The 8,209-nt window shown below is 38.0% G+C and overlaps 1 pseudogene; it reads right to left on the reverse strand.

Moving 5' to 3' along the window:
* Positions 1–7,451: 7,451 nt before the first annotated feature.
* On the reverse strand, positions 7,452–7,954 carry LOC131483975 (protein mago nashi homolog 2-like; annotated as a pseudogene).
* Between the last annotated feature and the right edge of the window lie 255 nt (positions 7,955–8,209).

The following is an 8,209-nucleotide window of genomic DNA, read 5'->3' on the forward strand; positions in this document are numbered from 1 at the left end:
GTGTGGAAGAAGGGACTAAATAAATACTGAGTTTGGAGCTCCAGAGATAGGGAACCAGCCCAAGGAAGATAAACCACGGGAGGGAGTACATAAAGGAACACGAGATAAATTAAACTAAAGCAAGTCTAAAAATTTTGTTTGGTGAAATTTTCATCTCTGTATGCAAAAGGAAGAATTATTAATCAACAAAATATAAAGAAAGAAGTCCTAATGCCCTAATGCCTTCTGCCAACTGCCTGAGAAATATTGCACATTTATTCTTAGAAATCCACAGTACAAATTTCTTGTGATACCTGGCCAAAATTCTCTCCTAAGTTTATTAAGGTGTAAGTAATACTCAAGAAGGGCATTAACTACTTTTGGGAGATATTTTACACCTTGGCCAAAACCCTTTGTTTCAAACAAAGTGGTTTTTTTGTTTTTGTTTTTAATAGATACTTCTAGTAGGGGTTGGCCATGTAACAAATCTTTAAGTCATTAGCTATAGCTATATTAAATTTATAAGAATCAATCCCAATAAGATACATTTTTTTAAAGTTTATTTCTTTATATTTTGAGACAGAGAGAGAGAGAGAACCAGCAGGGGAGGGGCAGAGAGGGGGAGACAGAGGATCCAAAGCAGGATCTATGCCCCCATGGGGGCCTCAAATGCACAAACCACGAGATCATGACCTGAGCTGAAATCAGAGGCTCAATTGACTGAGCCACCCAGGGGCCTTGAGATACATTTTTTTTTCTATGTAAGTATGATGATGATACAAATAAGTGAAGAAAATCTACTGAAATTTATTGACATTGGGAAATAGTGAGCACATTGTAATGTTTTTTTCAACAACCAACCAAACAGCAAATAAAAGCCAAACAGATACAACTAGAATATGAAGGTTAGAGACAGCAGAACCATAAGGTGACATGGAAGGTACAGATGAGTAGAAACAGGTTCTGCGCAAACTTCGCTTCCTTTGCCAATCTTTCTCTCAATCATGCCCCGCCCCCAGCAGCCTCTGAGCTCCGTACACAATTTCATCACTGCTTTAATGTCTCATCACAATTTTTGTTTACGTATTGCACGTAATCCACTAGCTTTAGTCAAAAGCTATTTAAGATTATTACTGTTATATTCCTAAATGCTATGGATATTCGTGGACTCTATTTTACTATAAGCTTTCTGGGTAGGCGTCACAGCCACTGAGAGGATTTCAAGGCAGCTGGACCCATTTGGCTCCATTTTTAATTTAGTATCAATTTGGTATTTGCTGGTTTTCTAATAGCTTGGAGAAGTCTACTGTAGGGCCCTAGGAGTGATACAAGTGTTTAACACTTTTAGAGCTGTTTAAACCTTGCTGTGTTTTTTTGCTCATCTCATTTTTGTGCTTATAAGAATGTCCACATTTGGTATATTTCTCAACTTTGACTTCCCATCACTAGGTCTTGATGGCTTGTACATATTCCTTTAATCCATAATCTTCAGACATTTGTATTTCTATTAACTCACCCTGATAGAAAGATACCCCAGACTAATACTGCACATCAGTAACTGAAGTTTACTTTTATTTTTATAAACCCAGTTGTGTTTATTTTGTACCAGGGTTACTGCTGGCTACCTGGATTGGATAGCATTCCAGTTTTTCTACGGCCCTAGAACTGTTTATACAGCACAGAAAATACTTGATCCTTGAAAGCTTCATTGTACTTTTCACTAATATTCACTGGCCCTAGAACTATTTTTGGAGACAGTTCTTTAATAACATTTAATTGGCGTATTCGTGTCTGTAATACTTCATGAGTCTGTTTTGGCAATTTTAATTTTCCAAGAGAATAATTTACTTCAATGGGATTGAAAAATACTCAGATATATCCCTTATCTAATTTCTAATTTCCTTTTGGGGGTTTTTCTTTTATATTAAAAATTTCAGATTTTCTATTTTATTTTATTATTTGTTTTCCCCTTCCTTTCCAATCATCTTCAGATTTATTTATCAGTTCTGATTTTTTCTATTTTGCTATTACTAGATTGTGCATTATTTGTTTCTTCCTTCTGTTTTCCTGTTTGACCTTTTCCCTAACTTTCTCAATTGGAAAGTTTAAAATTTTTATCAGTCTTTCTTAATAATGAAATCATAGAAACCTATTAATTTACTTCTACAACACTGGTCATTTTCTGAAAGTGCAATGTTTTTACTCTTTGTTGTTTGGGTATTTTTAAATCTAGTAGTGATTATAAAAGAGTGTGGGGTATTTTAATCACCAAGTGATAAGCATTTAATTTGGCTTTTTAATTTTACCAATGCAGTGGCTAAAATGATATTCTGTTGTTTTAATGAGCATTTCTCTGGTTAATAGTGAGTTTAAGTAACTTTTATTTAATTAATTAATTTCTGTTTTCCTCTTCTGTGAATTGTATGTTTTGAACAATTTTCTATTCATTGCTTACCTTTTACTTTTGATGGTGGGGCTTCTTTATTTACTTTATATTGCAATCATTTGTGTTTTTTTTTTTAAGTTTATTTATTTATTTTGAAAGAGAGAGAGAGAGAGTAGGAGAGGGGCAGGCACAGAGCCTGACATGGATGGGGCTCGATCCCCAAAATATATTGTATTCTTCTGATTTTTGGCTGTTCTATTACCTTTATTTATATTGTCTGTTATGGTAAAGACATTCTAAATTTTAATATAGCTAAATTTATCAATCATTTCTTTTATAGTTTGGGGAGTGTGTGTGTGTGTGTGTGTGTGTGTGTATCTGTATGCTTTAAGAAAAAGTTCTCTGGATAATTCTGTTGATTAAAATTGTATTGAGGACATGTGTGTGGCTCAGTTGGTAGAACTTCTGACTTTTGATCTCCGCTCAGGTCGTGATCTAGCAGTTCATGAGTTCAAGTCCCACATGGTGCTCTGTGCTGACAGTGCAGAGCCTGCTTGGGATTCTCTCTCTCTCTCTGCTCCTCCCCAACCTGTGCACCCTCATGTGCATGTGCACCCTCTGTCTCTCTCTCAAATAAACTTTAAAAAGTTGCATTGGATTTATAGAATAATTTGGGTAGAGCTGACATGTTACAATATTGCGTATTCCCACCACTAGTGTTACAAGTTATCCCAGTAACAATTATTGATAGATTATCCTTCAATGACTGATCTGCAAGACCTCCTCTGCAACATCAGGGTTTCTTGTATATGTGGGTCTTGGTCTGATTTTTCGGACTTTCTTGTGTCATTTACTACAACCATAACCATCTCAGTTATTATATGCCACTGTCTCAGTCACTATAGCTTCATACTAAGTGTTCATATTTGTATGGCAAGTCTCCCTAACCTGTTTTTTTCTTTCTAATACTGTCTTGGCTATTCCTGCCCCTTTGCTTTTCTCCGTACATCTTAGCATTAGCCTGCCAAGTTTCACTAAAAACCTCTCCTGAATTGTAAATGAAATTTTATGGCATTTATAGAATAGTTTGGGGATAATCGAGTTTTTATGAAAAAACTTTTAATGTTTATTTTTGAGAGAGAGAGAGAGACAGAACATGAGTCGGGGAGGGGCAGAGAGAGAGGGAGACACTGAATCCGAAGCAGGCTCCAGGCTCTGAGCTGTTAGCACAGAGCCCGACTCGAGCTCGAACTCATGAATGGTGAGATCATGACCTGAGCTGAAGTGACGCTTAATCAACTGAGCCACCCAGGCTCCGTTTTGTTTTATTTGTACTTAATAGTTAGAGAACTATTATTTTCATTAATGTTATTTGTTAATAATTTATATTTTAATAACAATGTTTATTTACCATTTATTGTTAATTTACATTTTTACTGTGTTTATAGTTTTTTGCATTTGAAAATATAAATGTTTATATCATTTTTTGGTATTTGAAAAGATCATTTGTATTTTAATGTTTATTTTTTTGAGGGAGAGAGAGAGAGAGAGAGAGAGACAGAGCGTGAGCAGCAGAAGGGCAGAGAGAGAGGGAGACACAGAATAGGAAGCAGACTCCAGGCTCTGAGCTGTCAGCACAGAGCCTGATGCAAGGCACGGACTCACGGGAGCGTGAGATCATGACCCGAGCTGAAGTCGGACACTCAACCGACTGAGACACCCAAGCGCCCCAAGTTCATTTGTATTTTAATATATGTCTACGTCATTTTGCATTTGAAAATATCATTTTGTATTTGTGCGTATAATTTCATATTTACACATATCATTTTTGTATTTGAAAGTATAAATATACATCATCGAAAACAATATACATTCTTGTCCCTGGGCTGATCAATCCTGGACCAAATCATACTTTTCCTATTTTTAACTAATCAATACTGAGGCAGGCAAATCTAGCTTTGCTACTTGCTCCAGGAAATACTTGCTCCTGGAGGTTAAGATTGTAAACCAATTCAAAGAGTTTACTTATCTTGCTTCAAAATCCTAGTTTCACTATGTTCATCCAATCAAAGATACAATGTATTAAATTCTGATCCCAGCTAGTTCCCTGTCCTCCAAGATTTACCTTGCGATCACCTAGCCCCGGCCCGAGAACCCTGTCTTTATTTTCCTCTTCTGAGACATTTTACTCAGACTCTGTCAAGATTCTGTCCTTCCTTACTGGAGTGGCTCTAATAAACTTTCATTGATTAGCAGGCTTTCATTGATTAGCAGGTTTTCATTGATTAACAGGCTTTTCTGGTGTTCTTTTGGGGAATGGAAAACTTTTGTTTACAAAATACTGTTGTTGACTCCACTGTTGGTATTTGTCATTTTTAATTAATTAATTTCTTATTTTTTAAAATGTTTTATTTATTTTCGAGAGAGAGAGAGAGAGAAAGAGAGAGAGAGAGAGAAACAGAGTGCAAGTGGGGGAGAGGCACAGTGAGAGGGAGACAGAATCTGAAGCAGGCTCCAGGCTCTGAGCTGTCAGCACAGAGCCCAATGCAGGGCTTAAACCCTCGAACCATGAGATCATGGCCTGAGCCAAAGACAGATGCTTAACCAACTGAGCCATTCAGGCGCCCCAGTATTTGTCATATTTGAATGTTGGTAAGTTTTTCCTTGTTAGTTCCTTAGATAAAGGTTGCTTAGTTTCCCCTGGGGGGAGTTGGATCTGTCCTGGGTAAAGGTCAAATGAAGATTACCTTGAGTTTTAAAAGTGTCTCTAGGGGCGCCTCGGTGACTCAGTCAGTTAAGCATCTGACTTCGGCTCAGGTCATGAACTCACAGTTTGTGAATTCGAACCCTGTATCAGGCTCTCTGCTGTCAGCGCAGAGCCTACTTTGGATCCTCTGTCCCCCTCTGTCGCTGCCCCTCCCCCCCTTTCTCAAATATACATAAACAGTAAAAAAACCAAAAAGGGTCTCTAGAGACTGGATTGTGTTTTTGAGTTTCAATAGACCAGGACCCATTTTCCTTTCTTTTTATGAAAGTCTAACATAGAACAGACATTTGTTGAAGTACAAAATCCATATAGGAAGGGGCAAGATCATGAGCATACAGCTTAATGCACTTTCACAAAGTGAACCCCGTTCTGTAACCTGCACCAAGATCAAGAAACAACATTGCCGCAGAAGCACCTTAGAAGCCAGCCTTTTGCCCCCTTTCAGACAGGGCCATTCTCTTGCACAAGAGTGATCACCATCCTGCCTTTCAGCACTGTTAGTAGGTCTGTTTGTACTTAAACATCCTATAGGGGCGCCTGGGTGGCTCAGTCGGTTAAGCGTCCGACTTCGGCTCAGGTCATGATCTCGTGGTCAGTGAGTTCGAGCCCTGCGTTGGGCTCTGTGCTGACAGCTCAGAGCCTGGAGCCTGTTTCAGATTCTGTGTCTCCCTCTCTCTGATCCTCCCCCGTTCATGCTCTGTGTCTCTCTGTCTCAAAAATAAATAAACGTTAAAAAAAAAAAAAAAAAGTCCTATAGTTTTCTGAATGACTTCTTTCATTCAACAATACATATGTGAATTTCATGCATGTTTGTGTGTGGTTGTATTGATCATTCTCATTGTTGTACAGTGTGTCAATGTGGGAAGATACCACAGTTTATTTACCTGGACTAATTTTAATATTATGTTAGCTTTTGGCTCTTGTTCTAAGCAGGTCTTGCAGGTTAAGATCCCACACAAGTAAGTGTAGCAGTCTTGGGATTTTAATGCTTCCGGGCGACTTTGTTTTTCTTCCAAGTTTCTGAGCAGCCAATAAACTAATTCATAGTTCCTAGTACTATGGGCAGAATCCTTCCCCCCGGCTTTTAAAAAATAAATAGGCTAGAAGGAAATTCTGGACCTTATGCAAGGGTTCAATTTTACTCTCTTGCTTCACACAGGCCTGAAGTCCTATCTCCTGTTCTGAGGGGACGTGTGTGGTTTATGTTAATAAATAACTACTCTCTTTCCAACATAAATTGTTATCACTATTAAATTATCCTCTTTATTACGTTTAAGTTTTTAAATTTTTTAAAATTTTTATTTATTTATTTTTGAGAGAGGGAGAGAGAGAGCATTAGCAGGGCAGGGGCAGAGAGAGAGGGAGACAGATGATCCAAGGCAGGCCCTGTGCTGACAGCAGAGAGCCCGCTGCTGGGCTTGAACCGATGAACAGTGAGGTCATGACCTGAACCGCAGTCGGACACTCAACTGACTGAGCCACCCAGGCGCCCCCACATTTAAGTTTTATTTTTATTTTTTAAATTATTTTATTTTTTTTAATGTTTATTTATTTTTGAGAGAGAGACAGACAGAGACAGAGCAGGAGTGGGAGAGGGGCAGAGAGAGAGAGGGAGACAGAGAATCCAAAAGAGGCTCCAGGCTCTGGGCTCCAAGCTGTCAGACAGAGTCCGACTCAGGGCTTGAACTCACGGACTGCAAGATCGTGACCTGAGCCAAAGTTGGACACTTAACCCACTGAGCCACCCAGGTGCCCCTACATTTAAGTTTTTAAAATTTAAACTCTACCTGAGCTGATATTTCCTTATCCACTTTCTTTTTTGTCTGTTTGTGTGTTTTTTTTCAGGCTTTGACATGTTTTATTAGAACATAATTTCAACAAAAGGTTGCTTTTATTTACAGAATTTAATATGTGTGGGGACTGTCCAAACCACTTGGACCCAAATGAGAATAGACATTAAGCCTGTTTACATATTTTATTCATTTTAAAATGTTTATTTTTGAGAGAGAGCACGCAGGAGGGCTTGAGCATGAGTGGGAGAGGGGTAGAGAGAGAGGACAGAGAATCCCAAGCAGGCTCCGTGCCACCATCAACATAGAACCCACGCAGGGCTCAAATTCAGGAAAGGTGCGATCATGATCTGAGCCGAAATCAAGACTTGGATGCCCACCTGACTGAGCCACCCAGGTACCCCTGTTTATGTATTTTCTTATTTTTAATTGGCATATAAAAAAGTTTCGCATTTATAAAAATCCCAGTATTATAAATGACAAACTCATCCCTTAATTAAATATAAAAACAGCTTTAAAAACATACAACTTAGATTGGTTTCATCTTGAATTGTAATTCAATAAGACTAAAAACTAAACATTCCAGGTCCTATAACAAATAGTAAAATACTTGAAGGCCTTCAGGATCCTTTGACTGATTTATGTCAATAAGAGAGCCTATTTTTTATTTTTCTTGCAGGATCTACAAATAACTTTTTTGAAAATAAACAAGAGAACCTATTTTTGATGTGGTAAAAGAAATGTGTTCATCTCCATTGACAATTTTAAGCTCCAGGTGGCTAACTCTGTCCGAGGGGGGCCACAAAGCATCTTCTTTTGTAATTTCACTGTCATCAATAATTCTCTTCAGTTCTCCCATTACATTCTTGTGTATTTAAGCCCGCTTTCTGATCATGACATCATTTTTGTAATTGCTGTGGTTGGCATATGTAAGCTTTCTCTCTGGCTGAACCTCATACTCCAGAAACTCAAGTCCAAGCTTGCCTTGTGCCCTACACAGCAGCACAGGTAGAAATCACTGGCCATGGTCATTTTTGTTCCCTCTTTTTGTGTTTACAATTTCAATCGCTCAGTTTTGACTTTTCCTTTCTTTTTTTTTTTTTTTTTAATTTACTTTAGGTTTAACTCTCAAGCAGCACATAGTTGGATTTTACTTTTTAACTAGTATTTGCCTTTCATTATGGGACATTAAGCCTTTTGCGCATGTGGTTATAACTGCTTTGTATATCTTCTGCTATCGTGCTTTATATCTTTTGTGCAACCTTGCTCTTTCTTTCGTCTTATCTT

The sequence above is a fragment of the Neofelis nebulosa genome, chromosome 8, assembly GCF_028018385.1.
Source record: "Neofelis nebulosa isolate mNeoNeb1 chromosome 8, mNeoNeb1.pri, whole genome shotgun sequence".
NCBI classification, from domain to species: domain Eukaryota; kingdom Metazoa; phylum Chordata; class Mammalia; order Carnivora; family Felidae; genus Neofelis; species Neofelis nebulosa.